The 10,467-nt window shown below is 41.5% G+C and overlaps 1 long non-coding RNA gene across 1 annotated transcript; it reads right to left on the bottom strand.

Annotated features, from left to right (window-relative positions):
- Positions 1-6,915: 6,915 nt before the first annotated feature.
- LOC126528463 (uncharacterized) lies at positions 6,916-10,084 on the bottom strand. The gene is made up of 2 exons (XR_011890070.1): positions 10,024-10,084; positions 6,916-8,657 (listed from the first exon to the last, which is right to left on the bottom strand). It is a non-coding gene; the product is annotated as an uncharacterized lncRNA (long non-coding RNA).
- Between the last annotated feature and the right edge of the window lie 383 nt (positions 10,085-10,467).

The raw sequence follows: 10,467 nt of genomic DNA, 5'->3' as shown, positions 1-10,467 counted from the left end.
TTTTTCGATTAATGATTAACCGCAATTTATCGGTTGTGGCATGAGCAAAAGCTGGAAAGCAGATATCGCCGTACTGCTTCACGCATTTCGCTGACACTGCACTTGAAGGTCCTCATCCTTTTCCAACTAGGATTCTTGGCACAGCATACTGTTTCACGAGCCACCCGATCATGAACCTACCTTCTCGTGAACGTTCACCTTGGTTCCTTTAGGTTACCACTTAATACGCGAATGCCCAGTTGGGCATTACGAGTGCTGTGTTATGCCAAAGATGCATGCACTTTGTTCACTTTTCTAGGTAAGGTGTGAAACCATAAAACAAATACAAACAAGAAAACAGCATCTGCTTGCGGGTATATGCGACACTGTATGTGCTCCGTCGAAGTGTGCTGGTGGCGTGACGGTGTTGCCTTTTCTCCTCACGCAACACCTAGCGCGATAATGTGGCAGCAGGTCTTCCGATTCGCCCGCTCAGCTACGTCAAGACATGCTCGTGACGTGGAATCGCAGCCAATGGGAATTTAGGTGCCGTTTTGCTGCTACAGACGCCACCGGCTTTCTCGCTCAAAGTCATTTGACGCTTTCTGATGCATATTGTTGCAGTGCCTGCCTAGTAAAAGAAACCCATCGAGTCCAGTTTGATTTTACAATGGGACCCAACTGATCCAATTGAACATCAGCGGAGGCCCACAGTTCCTATTGGGCTTCATGAAAAGTCCAGTTGCGCTTCGCTGGAGCTTGGTATGCTAACTAGTCCCAACTAGAAATCACTAGCGTAATCTCATCAAACAAAATGGTTGATAATAGTAATAGGGGAATTGTATTGTTAGTTTTAAAGTAAATGACCTTTGCATTTTGGTGTGAATGGAGACCAGCATTTAGCTCTCCATTAAGTTAAAAATCTCTTGAAATTTTACCAATTTCTCATGAACCACTGGTACCACTTGGTCAGCTAAATGTTGTTTACATATATAGCACTTTATATGCATCTCTCATAGTAAGGTGGCGACTGTTGGGTATGTCACTGAAGTGCTGTAGTGTGTTCATGTGCGAGTACGCTTCTTGAAAAAAGTTTCAAGTATATCTGTCATATCAAGGCTAGGGCCCATCTAGATTTTTTCCTGTCCTTCATTTTTCATGTTGGTTGCAACGAGTCTAACTCAGAGGGCAATCGTATCTGTTGATTCTTCTAATGGGTGTCCCAAAACAAAATTGCAAATCTCCAATTCGTTCCAATTGCAAATTTCCAACTGATCGGAGCGATGTTTTCTTTTTTTTTTTTTGCTGGGTGAGGTTGTCAATGAAGCAAGGCCAGTAATCTTCTTTGTTGCAGCTAAACTTATGTGCTTCGAGTTCACCTATCTTTAACCTTTTACATCCTGTTATTTGTGAAAAAAGAACATTTCAAGATCCAAATTTCTTTCCAAGTGCCTAATTTTTAGTGCTTGAAGAACTTTACTATCCCTTGAATGTACAGTAATGTGATCCTAAATGCAGTGGTCTAAGCAGTTCCCAAACTCGTTATATTTGCTTGTATAAACTATACAGTGTACCAACTAAGATGTTAAAGGCTGGTGACCACACACTGTTGGTCGTATAGTCTGACCTTGCACCAAGTTTTTATTCTTTGACCTGTTTCACTATTGGATATAGTGATTCAATGCTTCACTGATTATATGCTGCCCTATAAGAGCCCCACTTCATTGAAGGAAGTTAAGCCCTGACCACTATAACCAAACCGCCATTGCGCCCCACCAACATGGCCGCTACAGCGTAAAATACCATGCAACTTTCTTCACACTTTTCTTCTAGTATGTGAAGGCCGCAGGGACTCCGTCTTTTTCTTCCTCCATGGTCCAGACTGACTTGCTTGCAGCGTGCATATAAACGGGGACGGGTTAGCCCAGCCATTACCGAGACTTGGGCAGCAAGTACCACGTCACAGGTTTATACCAAGGCAGCAGGAATGGTATCAGGACAAGGAAAACACAAGAACTGTGCAGTACAACCTTATTGTAAGAGCTATAAAATAGACCTTTTACAGGCATCTTGAATAGGTTTACCACAACAGAAATAAAAGACAGGACAAAAAAAGACATACAAGGACACACGTGTCTTCTTTTGTCCTGTCTTTTATTCATGCTGCAGTAAACCTATTGAAGATGCATTACCAACAAGTGCACACTGCAACCCTCATGACCTTACAGTCAGCTGCGGAAACCGCAAGACCTGTTTGAACGCGTTGATGTCTTGACTCAACGATACACGCCACCGTTGTCCAGGCTCCTTAGAAGAGAGGTCATGTAAACGTGGTCACATCGAGCGTGGGCAGCTCGATTTCTAACTTGACGCACCCTGGTCGTGTCCACGTAAACATAGCCTTTGATGTCATGCCGCCTACAAGTACATTGCTACATCGAGGCAATGCCATTGATACCACTCAACAAACTTTCACTGGTGTATTGCAGGGCCCCCTTAAGTAGATGGCACGTGCACCTGGCTTACGGATATGACGCAAATCCAAGCGCACTCAGGCAAGGATGTTTCAGTTTGCTACAGGTCTCTCCAAGGGCAGCAGCAGCCTAATCTCAGAGGCCTCGCCGAGCAGCAGTGGTGCTTCTGAATGTTCTGAATCATCTGTCACTTTCAGCAACCAATAATCTTTTTAGAGATTCGATACAAAAAACTATTCTTGCTATCTTATCGTGACGCATCCAACTGTAGTTAAAACATACAAATTTGTGTGGAGCTTGCTCTGTATGCTGCTGGTATTTGGGCTGGTATCCAAGTGGCGCATGAGTGATTGAGGTTTGCCAACAAGTGAGGATCATTATACAGAAAACGTTTTATTTACATTTTATAAAACAGTATCCAGAATTATCACATTAAAACATTAAAATCTTGAAATAAACATTTTAACATATATTGCTACAGTTTTGGTATTTCAGCTAACAAGATTATCAATCAGTGCGCATAGTAACTTTGACCCGTGGGTTACCTTCATGCTCAAAAATGACAAAATTCCATGGAATCTGTTTTTCATGCACTGTAGGGCATGAATACAGCCGTCACATTCAGCATCAGCACCCAATTTACCAAGCAGTAACTGCAGTTGCACATGTTGAGGTTGCCAACATATAAGCAAGAAGTCTGCTAATCTAATGACAGCCAATCGACCACAAACGGCAATATTGTGTGTACCGAGAAAACAATGGTCGGAATCAATTTTTGTATACAAGCTTGCTCTGTTCATGCTGGACACATACTGTTTCTTCGCTCATTTTCTAAGATTGTCGTAGCTTTTAATTTGACAACCTATGTGCAAACTTTACAGATGCTATTTTGCTTCAATTACTTTGAATTTGACAGTTGTTGGCAGCTATACTTTTTGACACAATCTTTTTTATTTAGCTAGAACTTTGATTCGAGTACAAACACTAACCTTATCGGTGACATTGCTTCCATTTCTAGGCAATGAAATTCATTTTTGAAAATTACACTGGAAAACTGACTAGCTGAATTTACTACATTGCCACATCTTTTAATGACATTAAATATATATGCACTGTCTGAAAATAACTAAGAATCTTGAGGCCCTGAACATTTAATGACCTTATACATAGCATTACAACATAGGCAGAGCTCATGCAACAAATTGTGCTGGGTCCATGCCACACTCAACCACAATCGGCTCTTGTGCCATGACAATACTGAACCTCAGGATCATTCACCCATCTGCCCGTAAGTGGGGCTGGTGCCCCCAAGCAGAGCTTAATCACAGTCATACTGGACAATGTTCCTTGAGAAAAAAGAAAAGTCGAATGCATATTTACTGAAACAGCACCTCAACTATGTCTTTAGAGAGATCCATTCACCATGCAGTGCTACAGATTTTACATAAGTGCTGAGGCTTTACCCAGAATGACTAAATTGACATAATTACACATACAGATGTAAACAAAGAAGCAATTAAGCACTCAGGTAATCATTTCTTTTTAATTTAGAAGAGAAAGCTTAGATACTAGCTTTTCCGTCCATGACACGATTTACAATTTTATGTACCAATGCAAAAAGGTATTGCTGCAAATCTCTCCATACCAGTCATATGATGAAATAAATATACCCTCAGTTCCCTTGCTTCTAAGCAATTGCATGAAGACCACTTTAGCAGTTATTTCCGCACTTCCACCTGTTGGAGAACAGAAACACTAATTCTCCTGAACTAGAATGCAAATAGATCACACTACAGCCCATCTCAGAATCAGTACAAAGTTGCTGTACTGCTTGTAAGGAAAAAAATAGTGGCAACGTCAAGCTTGTGCTTGATGTTGAAGTTGTGCTTGACCCTCATCATCTGAGAGTCAAGTACACCTGACTGCAGACTAAAGCTTGAGTGACTGTAGTCAGATCATTTTCTAACAGCAAATGCTGTTTAATGAGCTGATGCACTGCTTAATGCAGAATCCTTTGCCATACAATATGCTGAAGCACAACACACACTAATCCTTCACAGCACATGCCAATCAGCAAAATGGTGAGCGAAAAAAAAAGTGCCTATCAGAACATCCCAGTGACTGAAAGAAGAGACCAATTTTAGAAGGAGTTGGTGCAGAGGCCAACGAAACAAGGTGCTAGGGTGCACAGTGGTGGTGAAGCTACCATTGCCAAGATGGTTTGCTACACTCTTGTGGGCGATTTCTTGCAGTGTGTGTTTGCTTTTTCAATAATGTGACTGCTTGAAGAACGCAAGCTCGAGCATTGCACAGAAACCTAAACATGATACTCTGCTCCCTCTTAAAGCATATAGACCTTAACTCTTAAGTACGAGCAGAGAGGGACCAGAGTCTGCTAAGACTTGGTTTTGGCATCAGCAAGAAGCGCTCAAATGAACGCCTACTGCCATAGAACTTCACCTCTGCACATTCGCCTGCTGCTCACCGAGCTGGTCTCGTGGCAGCAACTGCGCTCTGCCATGGCACAAGTGTATGTGGCGTGTCAAGTTTATCTTCCAGGCAGATGCGTACGGGCATATTGCACACTTGTGCTGCTTCTCACCAGTGTGCGTACGCATGTGCGATGCCAAGTGGCTCTTCCTGGCACATGTGTATGGGCATTGCTTGCACATGAAAGGCTTCTCGCCTGTGTGTGTGCGCACGTGAGTCACCAGGGAGCATCTATCAGCCGTCACGTAAGGGCAGGAAGCACACTTAAAGGGCTGTTCTCCTATGTGTGTAAGCCTGTGTATCTTCAGATGCGCCTTCTGCGTGAATTCGAGTGGGCAGGTGCGACACTTGTACGCTTTATCGCCCACTTGAGCCTCCCGCCGCCTCCTGGGTGGGCAGTGGTCCTGGACGGCTCTTGTTGCACCATGCATATACGAGTCAAATTCTAGAGACATGCTTGGGATACCTCCTGGCACATGCTCAAAAGTCCTCGAAAGTGCGTCAAGTGACATTTGGGCCTGGTCCAAGCTGCAGCCATTGGCCTCAGATTCTGTGAACAGATAACAAGTTTGCACATCAATTTAGTTTATGCATTCATTATGCATAAATTAAAGAATACTGCAGGCCTTCTGCAGCAGCTATCGGAGTTGCCACAAATATGTACAGTGAACTAAAATACCTAGCTCTCTATATAAAGAGGGTTCAAAATAGTATGCACAGACATGTCAATCTAGTAAGCTTGAGTGCATACAGCAAGGAGTTTTGCTCATTACTAGGTCTTCAAAAAAATTAACAGATTGACAACACTCGTATGTAATGATATTGTGCGTTGAATGTTAGCTTTTATGCAGTGCTACAGAATAGAAAACATATAATATGCATAAATCAGCAATGACATGTTAATAAAAAGCATTAAAAATATTCCTAAGTGCAAATTGTGTTACTAAATTTTGCATCATGTCATTGAGATTACTTTTAGTTAAAGTGTGACCATGTCCAAATTTTAGGCTATGTTTATATAAATTGTCATGAATATCATCCATACTGAGTAGAAACATGGCTCAAACTAACGGCAAACTAAATGCATTATCAGCAAAGAAGCTGCTGTGTCTAAGCATAATGAAGGTGCAAACATACTGTCTGTAACCATGTAAACTGCTAGTGCCTTTATTTACCAACAAAATGAGTAATTGATGGCAATTTTCTTATGAAGAGTACACATTATGTTTGAAACACATTTTAATCAGTTCTCTACTACTTCAACTATGAATGTTGTTTTTGATATTAAATGCAAAAATTTTTCAATATGAACGGCATAAAGTCCTTCCATGTGACAGGTATGTTAAGTGAACTTATAAATGCAGCTTTGATACGTGGAGAAACTATCACACTGTGCACACCATAAAAAGTGAAAAGTAGCCCATGACCTACACAGTAGTGCACTCATTGCTACTCATCAGCAAATTCCTTAAAATAGAAGATAACAGATCAGACGATATTCTATTACAATAAATTTTACTTATGAACCAATTTGCTCAAGCTAAAATGGAAGTGTAATTGGCCCAAAGAACAGTAGTAAACAATATGCCGAAGCAACAGTCGGAAGTAGTTACAATATATATCTTACAGAACATCACCACAATAAAGTACACAACTCAACAAGAAACTCTGGTGTCCATTATATGAGACTAGCATTGTCCAAGATACCGCAAATTTGTCTTACAAAGGAGATGAAAATATTACATGCACACAATGCTTCACCCTAATGTGAATGACCGAGGATAGAGATTCTTGAGCAGAGTACTTATGTGTTATATTAAGGCCCTGAAGGCAACTGTTAGGATTCCTTAAGAAAGATGGTATTCTGCAATGTATCAATTAGTGAAATAACTATTAGGTTATGCACTAACCAAAAGCAATAAAAAGCACACTCATACAGTAAGAGCAAGCAGAAAAAATAGCACTCTACGGGTGACAGTACCACAAAAAGCCAACTGTTTTAATCAACAAGATAGTTAAGGACAGGCAATAATTTTTGTTGTGATACCATTATACGAGTCCTGAAACATTCAGAGAAAAACATGGCCAGGGAAAATAAAAGCTGAAATGCAGTGAACTTTTCAAGTATCAGTAAAAATGCTCTTCACTTTCATGTTTCATATATTTGAAAGGAACATGGAAGAACCACTTTGTCAAAAATTCAGGAAGCAGATTTTATCTACAACGGCAGGTGATCCTGCACAGAGCAACAGTGCCTTAGAAGCCACAATGAAAGCAATAAAAGCAAGTAAAATACAAATTTTTCCCTACAATTTTATCTTGTGAACAAAGGGAGTGCTAAATCTGCTCGAAATATGTGAATCTTCATGCCATGGTGAATTACACTTTACATATACTGCAGCAGTTTGCCACCTTCTCTCGACAACGGCTATATCACGAAAGCATCTGTGTGTGTGTGCTTTCACAACACTGACCCTGCCAAATGGCACCACACTTAGAAATGGCTGCATCATGCCCATCTTCTTCAGCTGTAAACAACTGAAGAACAAACTGCAATGACAGTGACATGGTGGATGCATATGTCAGTGGAAGCACAGTATATGAATCGCACACTTCCAAAGAGCACAGTGGGCACTCATTCTGCTTTACCATCTGCTGGTGCACAGGGCGACTCGATGAGAAAAAGAAATTTGATCATCACTGCCAATAGCTAAGTCACTAAACCATTGCTGGTCAGTAATTTCCAAATAAAAAGAAACATGAAGTTGAGCTAGTAACGTATGTTGAACTTTTGTAATGAGTAGACCAGCCTTACAGAAGCCTGTAAAGCAAGGAACAAAGCAAAAACAAAAGGTGAGAGATGAAGCTACCTTAAAATTCCTGTACTAGCCACCCATTACATCGTGGATTTCAACAGTGTCCTTTCATGTAAGAGTCTGGCAAGACGGAGGCTGATATGGTGTTTAAAGGTAGGTAAGAGAATCAACCAGCCAACTTACATAAACTCAACTGGCATAGGAAAGGCAAAATACATGAAAATACAGCAAAGTGCACGATGCCACCTTTATGTCATTAATGCCACAATTCTGACAAAAAACTTCAAAAAAGTTAGCTTTTCTCTTTCTCTGCTAATAACAAGCTCTTCCTTCTTGTCAAACAAATCCATATAGAGATTTGAAAAACAACTTGGTCAACTTGGCTTATTTAACATTTTTCTTTAGCGTATTTTTAATAATTGCAAATCAGCTCCTAATACACATGAACAGACAAGCTGAGATGTCAACGCAATGCCAGCACCACAGCAGATAACGTGTTGGAAGCCCCACTCACTGCTCTCCTTAAGCTTGTGCAGTGCATCAAAAATGTTGCTCCTAGTGCCTGTGCTAGGAGAGCACAGTGCTCGAGCCACGGTGTAAGAATATTATGAGAGGTGTGCAAACGGCACCCATCCCAGCATACCGGTTTTGCGTGCACTTGAAATAGTTTCCGTAAGATGGTGCACTCATGCTGGGACCATTGGCAAATGAGACACGAGCCCCGAACAGCGGAGACCAATGAGAGCGGCCCCTTCATTGACGTGTACGCGGGAAACGGGTAATATGCAGACCCACCTGACAGCCCGTTTCGTACTATCATCTGCTCACATCAGCTCTCACTCACGCTTGACTGGTTTGGTTGGTTTGGTCTCGTTCACACGTTTCAATTGTCATAGAACTGGGCGAACAGGTTGACGAAACGATTAATACCATAAGAAGCCGTGCAAAAGTAACACACGTATGCCAGCACAACGCACAGTACTTGCAACTGCACGCAACAAACACGAACGATGATGTGATGTCGATGTGGCTTCACCCTTTAGAATGAGCTGGCGGCCCCTAACATATAGCGCCGCCCTTCGGAGGATGGCCAAAACACACGCAAGTTGTCGATACGCTCTCAGCAGGGCGAGGCACCGCCATTCACACATCTCTTATAATATTCTTACACCGTGGCTTGAGCCAAGCGTTAAGCATTTCTACCAACTTTTAGTCCCCCAGTAAAGAATGCAACATGGGCTTAAAGGCCACTAGCGAGTTTTAGGTATTGCGCACCCAAAGTTAGGGGACACAAACCGTCAGGTATATAAAAGAACGTAAAAAAGAAGTACACAAAAGAATAGAAGCAGGGTGTGGGGCTTCGGATACACATAGATGAGGTACACTATTTCTAAAACTCCCTTCTGTGGAAGTCTTTGAGTCGAGCCCTGATATAACCATGACATGCAAAGTTACAGCTAGCAGCAAATGAGTTTAAGGCATACTGAAAATGGAAGAATTTGGTCAGAACTTAGCCCCACTCACTCTCTAAGTATGCAATATCGTACTAAGATTGTGATGTCTGTGCACGCATGCATCACAGGTGACCTTGCACACATTCAATTATCAAAGTTTCATTTCTGTAACTCTGCACACATTCACTTATCAAAGTTTCATTTCTGTAACTCTTATGTCTTTGGCAATTTCATGCACACTGCAACTTGCTCACACGCTCAACGCACCTAGTTTTCTCTTAGGTACCCCCAAAATGTATGAAGTCTGCATTTAATGCTAAAGAAAATGCGTAACCAATAGTGGGATCGAACCTGTCTTTTAGCACAGCAGCCTAATGCTCTAATTATTAATCCATAATCGCATGAATGTTTTTCTCATGCTAAAGTTGCTCTTTCAGACGTATGGCACGTGTCCTAAGCCAGTTTCTCGCATTATTCCCTCATGACTGCTAGTGCTTAAAGATGCTGCATTACACTGCAAAGCCTTCGGGATCAGCACATATTTCTCATCAGACAGATAACAACAAAAGGTGTGAGGTCTACTTACAATGCTATCGCATTAAGATACTGGCATAAAGGCGCCCTAGAAATTTTACAACGATAATTTTGACCACCTGGGCTTCTTTATTGTGCACCCAAAGCACAGTAGATGAGTGCTTTTGTACTTTGCCACCATGGCCGGGAACCACATCCACAACCTCATGCTACCAGCATAACGACAGCCATTGACTGACCATGGCAGGTGATAAGAAAGTTGGCACTTCTGCTTACCTCACACCGTGGCTGCAACCCCAAACATGGCTGCAATAGACGGTAACACATCTACCCTTCTGTGACAGATCTTCGGGCAAGATTCACTTTTCGCAAAGGCACTTCTCACAGGGACCTTCATTAAACACAGGCACCCAACATACACAGTAGTACCACAAATCCAGAAGAGACCTGACAACAGCACAAAACTTGCATCACTAAAACTTAGCAGTGGCTACCATTCCTACATTACCTTTTCATTAACTACCCTGAAGTCTATAGTATTACAAAAAGCTACACTAAACAAACATGGAGATACAAATATATACATGAAATCGTGTACAAGCACTATGATTAATCCCAAGATCTATAAATTAAACACAATTTCTGATTCATACTTGGACATATAAAATGACAAAGTTGAGCAAAGGTGATCAAAAAAAGTAATCCTAAAACTTGGGACTC

The sequence above is a fragment of the Dermacentor andersoni genome, chromosome 9 (assembly GCF_023375885.2).
Source record: "Dermacentor andersoni chromosome 9, qqDerAnde1_hic_scaffold, whole genome shotgun sequence".
Classification (NCBI taxonomy): Eukaryota; Metazoa; Arthropoda; class Arachnida; order Ixodida; family Ixodidae; genus Dermacentor; species Dermacentor andersoni.
This window is presented reverse-complemented; position numbering and strand designations above follow the sequence as displayed.